We start from the raw sequence: 11,911 nt of genomic DNA, 5'->3' as shown, positions 1-11,911 counted from the left end.
AGGCGCAGCAGCCCCAGCACGCAGGGCCCTGTGTGCTGAAGCCTGCCTGCCGGGGAGTGTTGCTGGCGTGCAGGTCTGGATAGTCTGTCTGAAGGCATCTTCCAGGCCGATGGTAACAGGGTGGAAAGTGGGACGCAGTGACTGTGGTTGCTAAAGAGGCCATTCTTGTATGTGGGCACTCTTTAAGAGTATGTGGACATACTCTTTAGAGTATGTGGATGCTCTAAAATTAGGGTGAAAATAACTACCGCTCCTCTAAAATGATTACTTCTGTAAAGTTAGGATGATGAATTTCACATGTTGCTTTTAAAGATAACCTGCAAATTATTATTTTTTTAAGAATGATTTTTTCATCATTTTGTGTAGAGAAGGTCTGAAATGTATGAATGTTTTAAATATTTTCTGGATGTTTTTTACCTCAGCATTTTTGGAATGTCAAATCTGGTCTTTTTGGTTTAGCTGGGGGACTTCACTGAGGTTTCAAGTGATCTTTAGACCATGGATTCTTTTATCTTTTAGAAATGAGGAAAGTGTTTACTCTTTAAAAAAAACCCATACTGTTTCAAATGCTCTTTTAGCAGTTAAATTGGTATTAACAAACATAAAACCTCATTAAACAAAGTTTTAGACATCCTGACTTAAAGCAAATTCCTGTTTCAATTACTTAGCTTTTTCTTGCTGGATCCCAGCACGGCATCATTTCATGAGAGGTCTGTACATTTCCCATTGGAGCCTCGGGGAGAGGCTTCCCCCGTGGACTCGAAGCTTGTCACGACAGAGGCACAACGTGGCTGGCAGGGCAAAGGCTGCCACATACCAGCCTTCTCTGCCCATGGAGGAGGAGATCTACGGAAGCCAGCTCACTTCTGGGAACTCTACTGCTATGTTAAAGCAGTTTTTGAGCTAATATATCCTGCCTTTCCACTAAATTAAATGGTACTTTTTACCTCTCCCATTCCCAGAGCTTTTTTGTGTATAGAGGGATGGAAGATGGAAATACCTATTGATGTACACCATCAGTCCTACTTAATAATAGCAAAAGGAGTGTGCTGTCCAAGGAAACTTGCCTTTGTATCCACGGTTTTTAATATTGATGCAGCTTTGTCGCTTTTCAAAATATAATTCCTTTGACGTATCAGTGGGCAATCTGTTCTGAGTACGTGAACCTCTATCAGAAGAAAACCTTTATCCTGTGGGACTGGGAAACTCTTTCACTGGTTTCTGTCAACAGCCAGTTATAACCTGTTAAAGTGAAAGTACTTTTTATTTGTTTTTAATCAAATCAAATAAACACATTTTCTTTGATCTTTAAGAAGTCCTTTCTTGTTAACTTGCTTTATGCTTTTATGTTTTGGCATTCATTGTAAATCTAATTATTTAAAAAGTTATTTTGTTTTAAATTATTAAACCTTTTCTGAATTTAAGATAAACAGGGGCATGTTTTGTTAAAGATTAAAAATAAATTTCACACAAAACTGCAAAACGTAGCAAAGATAATAATGTGTAGGCGTCAGAGTGTTCCAAAACAAGACTCTCTAGGGGCTCTTCTGAACACACGGCTACGTTAAAACCATGTTCTGAAAAGGCTCAGGAAACCCCTGACTCTAACCCACCCTTTCCTGAAGCTGGTGAAAGTATTTAGAAAAAAAGTTACTGTTGCAGGGAAGAAAAAAAAAAAAAAAGAATCCCACATATTGCCGAAGCAGATGATTTTTTCCTGTTTGTTTACCAGCAAGCTCTACAGCTTGCAGGATTTTCTTGAGGCGAAACTTGCCCATCCTCATCATTCAAATACAGCAAGCAGTCCAATAGATGACCAAAAAAAGCACATTGTTATCTCTCTATGAAATGTAAAGTTTTTAACGTGCTGTAGCATCCAGTGGGGAAATAATACCAACAATCCCTCAAATCATTATTTGATTTATGAGTCATTAGTTAATTTTTAAGTGAAAAGATAGTCTATCTGTAGAAGCGTCTTCAGTTCCTGTTTTGGTAGGTCAAACAAGGGATGCCAGCTGCTTTTTAATCCCAAGTTACATACTTGGATTAAAAAGAGGTCCTTGTTGTCTTGAAGTGATGACTTATTCTGTAGCTTGTGAGTGCTTTTGTAAGTCTAGGACTTCTTTATTTGTGGTAATCGGTTCTTCGGACTCTCAGAAGCCGGGCTTCTCGTCTGTGTGCTGCTTTTGTGGACTCAGAAAAGCAGGAGGCTGTAATGGGAAGAGCCAGTCACTAGGGGATGCTCAGTAGCCGAACAGCCTGAACCTGCCTTCCTCCTCGGTGCTTGCCAGCCGCCTCTGCCTCTCTTCAGTCTAGCTGGGAGTTAGATGCTTGTGGCTTATTTTGAGTACTTTTTCTCTTCACTCGCAATGCTGTGAGAATTATGAAAAAACAAGGTCGAAAGATAAAAAGCAATATATATGCAACCGCTGAAGCTACATGGGCAGTACCTGGGGGAATGCTGGTAGGCATATTTCCCTACTAATGGCTGAATAACTATTTTCAGTAAGCTCTATTACCTCCTTGTGACAATATTAATCTTAAACTAATCCTTCAGCCTGAGTCCGATGTTTAACCTAGCCAGTGCTCACGTAGTCAGGACCTCACTGCTCCATAAACTCTTTTTTTGGCACTGAAACCCAAGTCCCTCATGAGAATTCACAGAAAAAAAAAAAAAAAAAAAAAAAAAGAACCAAAACATTTTTGTCTTCCCCCTTAGCCTGGAGTGATTTGCCTCCCAGAAGCATAACCACCCTGCACATATAGGTGAGACTAAGAGCATGTTTCCTGTGAGAGTGTCTTCCTAAGGGAAACCTTGAAAATAATTAATAGTAGTCCCAGCTGAAAGAATTGAATGGGACATTACTTCCCATTCCTGCTACTGCGCAGGAAAAAAAAAATCACCCAAGAGTTTGCCAAAATGCCTAGCAGCAAAAGGGGAATCTGAGACTGCTCTGACTCATAACCATATCCATTAAGTAGCAAGATAATCAGAAGTCACCTTCATTTCCTTTTACAGCTGAAGACAATAAATGAGCCCATAATCACCAAACTGAAAAGTTGGCATTTCACACAGAAAACAGACATTTTCAGTAAAAATATGTGCATCACTAAAAATAATGTTTCTTTTCCCTATAAGAAACTGTCACCAGAAAATTTTCTCCATGTGCTTTTCTATCATTTTAAAAACAAAAGCATGACAAAGTTTCTGATCCAACCACAATGTGCTTCTTAAGAATGCTATCATTAGTCACATGGAGGGCATGGTGATGGCTGGCTTGGAAATAGTTAAGGCTCAAATCTTCGAAGGCAATTATGTGTTGAACCCCTCAAGGTGTGAACCAGCATGCCTACATTTAACCCGCAAAATCAGAAGTGGGTCTAGAGCCCCCTGAATTTTGGCCAAGCTTGGGCTTCGGTTTGAATCTGATGACTCATTTCTGATAGAAAACTGCAGCTTGCTCTCATGTAGGTAAATAGAAGTTACAGCTTACAGCAAGCAGCTTGTATGCAAACCCTGACACTTGTAGAGAGGTTGCTTGAATTTCAGAGGGTTCCACATGGGTGCAATGACCCCGCAGAGTGGACTTCACTGAGCCAAGGCTGGAGCAAAGCAGCAACGTTGCTTTTGTACAGAACTATTACAGTGTTTCTTCAGGGAAAGCTTTTATGAAATTCAACTTTATTATATTGTAAAGGATGTTGGCAGTTAATTAATTGTTTCTATGGATGATTTTATTCATATTGCCATACTGCAGTTTTTCCACACAATGGGCTTAACTTTTTTTGCTCTTTGTATTGCATCTCTTAATTCTGAGTCTCTACAGCTACCTGTTTTATGACATAAATTACTTTTTTGTTATGTGTCATACTAACAGCTTAAATCCTGTTCCTATGCTCAAGTTTATTGTTGAAAGATGCTGAAAGTGTGTTGCTGTAACTTTGTTTTACAATGAGATTTCCTATTCAGTTTATATAGCATCATTAGGAAATGCTTGTGACAGAAACCGTCAATGACTTAAAAAAGTGGCAGCCCTGTACTTACTAAGTAAAAAATGTTGCAGCAGAAAGGCGGTAAGTTTATTTGCACAAAGTTACTGAAGCACATGCCATTACAGTGTTGTAGAGGTTATTTAACATATTGTTATTTAACATATTGAACTAAAACTAAAGAGAAAGGAAATAAATTAAGTTAATACCATCAGGCAAATACTCTATTTTTAGTTTCAGAAGAAATGATGAACTCTGTTTTTGTAAAGGAAGATCGTGAATTGGGTTCAGAGTGACCTTCTAGGTTAAAAAAAAGAAAAGAAAATGAAAAAAAAAAAAGGGCAAGTATTTTAAAGAATTAGATTTAGACTGGAACAAAGAAGATGCAAATGAGCTATGAAAACTTGTGTGGTTTCTTCTTCAGAAAGACTTTTTTAACTTGTAAAAGATTACCGGAAAAACAAACCCCAAGCCATTTATTCAAAGGAGCAAACAGTCCTGAAAGGGTTTGGGAAATATATACAGTGGACATTTCAAGAGAGACTGTCATATCCTCCTCTGAGAGTAAATTTGTGTGAATACCTTTGTGGTGGAGGATCAGAGTGGGCAGATCAAAGTAATATACGGGCTCAAGGGAGACAAGGAGGGGGAAGGGAGGTCGACATAGGATCACATTTGGATTCAAGGGCTCCTCTTGGCTCACTGAGTCCTGTCCACTGCTGTTACAAAGAGCCATGCTATGGAATTATTTTCATAACATCTTAATAAACTTGCATATTAAGTTAACTTGATCCCATTCCTCCTCCTTCCTCCTTGACCGTTCTTATTCTGGGTGGTTGTGCTGGAACCTCGTTGCTCTGGTCGTGATGCAACTTCATGTCTGGGCAGAAATCATTTACAGCCAGTTCATGCCTATTTGTTCTGGTGACTATGCTGGCTTTTAGCTTGCATGGTTCTTCCTCCATGAAAAGGACATGAAGCCTCCAGACTGTGATAATCCCAGTAACCATTCCCAGAACATGCTTCAATTTTACATTTCTTGAACATGAGTAGTCAGAACTTTGTAGAGTGCTTCAGATGAGGTCACATCAGTGCCTACACAGCTACAGTAATAGTTCTTCACAGTTGCTTTTTTTCATAGTTGCATCACACTGGTGCTTCATAGGCTACTCTCAGGCTTTCTCTTCACCAGAGATCTTTAATTGGCAAGCTCCTAGTTTGCTGCCGAAAGTCTTGTTCTTAATCTCTAGTCAATGACCTTGTTTTATTCTGTTACGTTTCTATTATTCTAATGTATTCCACATGTGATTAGTCTGATGTTCCTCTGGTTTGAGACCTTCTGACTTTCTGGGCTACCATTAACTTTAATTAGCATATTTCTACTTCTTGTGGGACCATCAGTTATGGAAATATTTTATCCTATTTAAGACTAATCCTAAAAACACTCCCTGAGGAAGTCTAATATATCCTGAATCATCCTATTTCAAGGCACTTCATTAATAGTCTTCTCTCTGAGTAATATTTTATTCAAATTTCAATTCTACTGTTAACACCGTTCTTCTTCATCTCAAACAATATTTTTCCTTGTGACGTTGTATCAAATACTAAACTAAAATTCTGCTAGATAAGAGCTATACTTTACTATTTTCAAAACCTCCTTTACACAATCAAGGATATTGTATTGCTTGGACACAGCCTCCTCTTAGAAAATCCATTTTTCAGTCTATGTTATTTTACAATTGCCCAATGCCTAATTATCCTCACCTTCAAAGTTTATTCTAAAATTATGCATATTCTTATAATCAGATTATTGACTCTGTTGTTACCTAGAATACACTTTCCCTCTCTTTCCTAAATATAGCTCCTAGGTGTACCACTAGCCAATAGATAAAACCATTACAAATTTGTAAGATTTATTGAAAATTCTTAGTGTAAGATTTGTGATTGCTGTGTTGATTCTTTGAGTATTTGAGGATGAAAATTACCTAGATCATTAAATTTAGGCCATTCAGCTTTTAAAAATTTTCTGGACATTTCCAATTCTACAGATTCCTTCAAAATTACTGTTCAACCTTGCTACTGTGTTGTACCTGCTCTTTCTGCTTGAAAACTGAGGCAGAATACTCATTTGCGGGGGGGGCTCTTCCCTGGCTAGAAATTGGATCTACACCAGATTTCATGAACAACTATATCTACATTAAAACTTTGATTATTATTTTTTCCACATTTGATTTTCCCGCTAGATTCCTACTAAATCTGATTGTAGTAAAAGCTATAGCTTTTGGCTTCTGTTTGTGAATAGCTTGCTGACCATCCTGAAAAGATGAAAAAAATCCTTTGAAAAAGAGAGGAAGGAAGAGTGTCTGGAGCCTTCTCCTCTGGGATATTTCTGTCTAAAGAGCGTAAATAAGGATCATGCCCTAAAAGGTGTGCTGTATTGTAGTTTCTTAGTGCACAAGATGTGGCTAAGGGAGATCAGAATTTTCTTTTTATAGTCGAGAGGTGACATGTGGATCTGCTCTGTGTCCAAGAGAAACAACTTAATTTTCATTATATGCTGAGAAGTAGCATTGGAATTGAGTGGTTAAGATGTTTCAACTATTGTCTCCCTCAGGATGGGAGGTATTTCTGAATATGCTTATATTCTTTCTTATTTCACACCCATTTTTATGAATGCAAGACTAAAGCACCAGGCCTCACATGCAGCTACCCTACAGAGGCAATAACTACGCTGTGCCAGTGTTGGTCACAAAATTCTTAAAACAAAATATATCCAGTGTGTTTCCAAAGCCCTACAGATCAGCATTTTCCCTCTTTTTAAATAAAGAAAAGATTATAGACATCAGGTGTACTTTAGCATTTTACATTACCCATATTTAGCTCTGCCTGCCAACATGTTTTGCTTATTCCTTGAAGCGGTCCTCAGATCCAGCCTAAAACATGTGCTTCAGCACTTTTCCTGGATGATTGTCAAAGACAGACTAAAAATTACACTCTGTCTTTGAGATGTGTTCCTGAAAGTCTACTAAATGGAGACGACCAATTCATTCATTAATAACCTCAGCTAGCTTCTTACTAGTCTGAAAATGAGAGGCTAATGCATTAATATACTATTCTGTTTCAATGCCCCATATCCCCACGCTTTTTCTGGCATTTTTCCTTAAAGCCTTGTTAAGTTATTCATCCTTCGTTTTGTATCCAATGTGCCATGAACTCATGCTTTCTTTAGTCTAATGACAGATATTATGGAAAAAAACTGCTGTTAGTCAATATCTTCATCTGCTCTGCTTCCAGCCACAACTCACACTTGTTGTGGGGACTGATAACTTACTGAGTTTGCTATCGCTGTGGTTTCCAGAAAAGTTGCCCCAGATTCCAGAAGAAGAAGAGAATTCCTCTGAATGAAGATTACAGAGATAAGGAACATGAAATGATGTGTTTGGCGTTCACTCTAGATACACTTATCTATTATTAACCACTGTCTGGCATATTTGAACATAATAAGAGGTGAATGTTCGGTGATAAGAAAGAGAAGAGTAGATTTCAGGATTATTTCTCTGTTCAAAGGATTTTACGTGTCTCCTACCCCCCGCTTCCTTTCTTTGCATTTTAAAACCGCAAGCTACTGAGTTGTGATAAGTAAAACATCAATACGTTAATCTTCATAATATTGTTAGAATTATTTCATCATTTGGAAAATGATGGAGAAAGAAACTCAACTCAATAAATTTATTGAGAAGTTAAAAGCCACAGTGGGAACCATGGAAGAGAACTCCTTGAACCTGTATCTGTGCTTATTCACAATAAAATATTAGAGAATATAGCTGTCTTATAGCCAAAGGAAGGATGTTACGTGCTTACTGGAATATGAAAGCTAAAAAACAGTTTTCCATTGCCTCCCTCTCACATATTTTTCTTGCTTTTCTGAATTTTCCTGTAGAAAAAACTAACCTGCTGTCTTTGCAAACTATGTTATTAAAATTTTGGAAAACTTATCCTATTTTCTATATGAATTCTGTGAACGTAACAGTGCCAGCTTTTCCTTGAAACTTGGAGAGTCCAGGGAGTCCATGTCTAAACACAGAGTCATGGCATCTCACTGGGAAATCCCCCTGCATTATCAGGTTATCTCTGTAGTCTCTTACTTTTGTTGTTTTTTCCTGAGTGCAGAGCCTTTTGCTTCTCTTACAATGCATATTCTGCCTTGGCTTTCCTCCTTACCAGCAGTGAAATCCATATTACAGGTGTATTTTACAAGTTTTTTTTCCTTCAAGCAGGAGAGAAGCAGAAGAGGAAAACAATAAAGACATAAAATAAAGCATTTGCTTCTTGTCATCTAGGTGAAGATTGTACAAAGACTCATTTATAACAGGCTATGAGCCTTAATTACAAAGTTTATAGGTAGGTAATGTTTAGTCCTCACACCGCAGCCTCTTCCTTCCTCTCTAGATCACTGTTCCTTGGAGCTCACAATGTGTCTGCATTTTCCTAAAAAATCAGTGCATCTTCCTCTCCAGGAAGTGGCTTGTTCTTTTATAGCAAAGCCAATCTTTGTCCTCTTTAAAAGCCATATATCCTCTGCTGTCTAGGGACAACACCCCTGAACACAACTGTCTAGACATACTAGAGCCTGCCTTCCCTCTTCCTACACTGAAAAACTGACATTCCCTTAAAACAGACTTTACAGCAAACTTCATGTGTTCATGCTGATGGAGAACTGTGATTTTGAAGGGTATTTGTCCTTACACACAGTTGTTTGCATAAACATGCCTGTAACACGAATCGTAATTTTTCGTAAGTAAGCCTGTATGGGTCACTTCTCATTCATTCTTTCCCATGCTATAAAACAAAACAAAACAAAATACATCATAGTATTTTTTGAGTAAGCTGGACCCTAACATTTAAAAAATAAAGGGCAGCCTATTAGTTCCCTGTTGATTCTTTGTGGTCCACTGGTAGGGAATGTGGGGTGTCCTATAAATGTTATTTGATAAAAGCTGAGACTAGGCACCCTGCTGTTTTTAAGGATCACACTGAGACGAACTGCTGGTAGGATATGCAAGACAGCAGATTTGTTTATCCTTATTTCTCCGCTCACATCCCTGAGCACACATGGTTGCTGTTTTTGTTTTGACTAATTTTGACTTTTTTAAATGTGAGAAAAGTGGTTAAAATGATGTAATCCCTGTCTGAAGTTGGGACGCGTGTGAAAGAGTGGAAATGCTGACAGACCTCTGGCTGCAGCGGCATGAATAACTGTCCTCCAGGGCTGGATGCTCTCCTGCCCTCCCAGTCCCGCTCGGTGCATTGTTCTCGGGGAGGAGGAAACCAGGCAGCGGCGTAAGGAAGCCCGCACGCTTCGCACACGCTGGTTCGGTGGGATTGCCCGAGACCTTGTAGCAGTCCAGAATCTGATGAAAAGCTACAGTGATATATTTGCTGTTCTTATCTGCTTGAGTCTACCTTATGATTTTCCCAAGACCCAAGCAGTAGGGGTTTTAAGCATTTTAAATTACATCCCATCATTAAGATCTGCCAGCAATGACAATGGATTTTGATCCTTTTTTCTACTGGATTTTACTTATCCTTGAGTGTGTAGATTTTGCTGGTTTCTTAAACTAGAAGTAATTTCCTTCCCATGCAGGTTTTCTCTGTTACACACACACACACACAAAAGATTTTGCTTGTTGATATTAGTTATTTGTATTAGTATAAAATATGCAGGTGTCCTGATACTGGACAAGGGTCACATTGTGCTAGGTGATGTACATCGAGAGAATTAAAAGATCATTTCTACCGTAACATATTTACAGTCCAAGCTTAAGAAAAGTCAAGAGTTGAAGTTTGTAGACCAGACCTACAGCCTTTAATTTTTTGTGTCATAGCTGAGTAAGTGATGTGGATTCAAAATGCCCTGGACGTAGACTAAGATCCCCTTGGGGATATAGACACATGCTTAAAAGACTGTAAGTAATACTGTGGTAGAACATGTGTACATCATCTTTACGCTAATTAAATTAAGTCAGGCTAACTGTAATTCCAGGAAGAATGTCAAAGTGCAAGACATCAGGAGAGAGAGCTGAGATGGGAATTTCTAGAAGCATGGCTAGGAAAATAGGCGTGGCAGCAGATAATAAGTTGGTAGATTCATTTGCTTTTGGGAGATCTCCATACCTTTATATCAGTGATAAAGTAGTTGGAGAAGGTTTTTGCTCAAAGATGGATTTTTGGTTTACTGAATTCAGGCTTGTGGTAGAGGTTCACTTTTGCTTCACTTATATATTGCTTCATATACTGCCTCACACCTGGAGAAGTAATAATCACATTGGGATGTGTGGAAAGTGCAGGGAGACAGACCACCAGTTGTAAACACAGGACGTAGTATCTACTAATCATAGGGAAGAAGTCATGTCTCATTTTTGTGGTGATCTTGGCATTCAAAGAGTGCAGTGCAAATTGAAGAGTACAAAGGATTTGTGCTGTTGAAAGAATGAGCAAAGATCTCTGTGTATGTAAGCAGTCAATGTACTTGTCCTAGGACAATTCCAAAGATATTTTTCCTAACTTTCATTCATATTTAACCCAAGTTTAATTTGAAGTATTTGTTTTTCATCCAGAAGTTTATTTCTTGGAAGTCATTGGGGCAGCTTTATGATTGTAATAATCTAGGTTTTTTAATACAGAGATTACAATGTGGTTTTGTCAATGTATTATTTGCAACAGTGAAAAAAAAAACCAAAACCCAAACCCTCACCAAATGCAATTATTGAGAGACTGAAGAAAAGAAACGTCTATCCTATTTCTTATTCCATTCTGATTAACGCTATGTCTGAAGGCTTGAGGAACTGGCATGAGGAAGCAGTTTTGCATCATAGCTTCCTGGGTGAGATTCTTCTAAGCAAATACAGATGTCCACATGATAGATGTCTGCCCTGGAGCTAAACCTCCTAGCTTTGCTGTCCGTAATGCTCTTATGGCACAGTTTGTTTTACACTATGACAGATGACTCAGAACTTAAGGAGATGTATCCTCTCCTTTGCCCTGTTGGAATCCACTTGTGAACTTTATTTTAGTATTATTTGAAGGACTCACAAATACCTAAGTATTAATGGATATATCCTGTTACTTAATAAGTCAGCAGCTGATTTATAGTGAGATTAAGTTATTTGCCCGAAATCACAAAAGAGCTATAAAAAAATGTTGGAAATGACAAATGGTCTCCTTGGTTCCAATCTGGCAGGCTAGATTAGGTATCCTTCCCCTCTTCAAGAATTTTTGAAGCTATATACAGGCGCTTTATCTTTCTACGTCATGCAGCTATATTTATTTCTTGATTCTGTTTCAGGAATAATTCAAGCACTTGCTTAAATGCCACTGATACTAAACTGTATTTCATCATGTGGTTTAGGTGTTTCCCAACATTATGTTCCTCCCATGATCTTGTAAATCATATAATAATTTAGCATGGAAGGGATCTTAGGACCTCATCTGGTCTAAACTCAGTCCCCCACTCAAAATGGGGTCAGCTTTGAAATTACACCATGTTGCTCAGGGCCTTGACTATCTCTGAGGATTCTGCAGCAGCCCCTTCTCCCACCTGAGCACCTCACTGGGAAGGTTTTTTTCCTTGTATTTAGTAAGAGCTCCCTAGCTGCAACTTGCCTCTCCGAGAAGAATCTCTTTTCTATAACCACCCATTAATTAGTTGTAGACAGCAATCAGATCCTTGCTTAGGCTTCTGTTCTCCAAGCTGAATGAACCCACTTCTCTCACCCTCACTTCCTATGTCAGGTACTCCGTCCCCTTAAACGTTTTGGTAGCCTTTCTACTGGTCTTGCTCTACTTTGTCTGTGTCTTTGTACTGAAGGTCCCCAAACTGGACACACTAGTTCAGATTTATCTCATAAATGCTGAACTGAGG

The sequence above is a fragment of the Harpia harpyja genome, chromosome 17 (genome assembly GCF_026419915.1).
Source record: "Harpia harpyja isolate bHarHar1 chromosome 17, bHarHar1 primary haplotype, whole genome shotgun sequence".
NCBI classification, from domain to species: Eukaryota; Metazoa; Chordata; class Aves; order Accipitriformes; family Accipitridae; genus Harpia; species Harpia harpyja.
Note: the sequence above shows the minus strand (reverse complement) of the source record.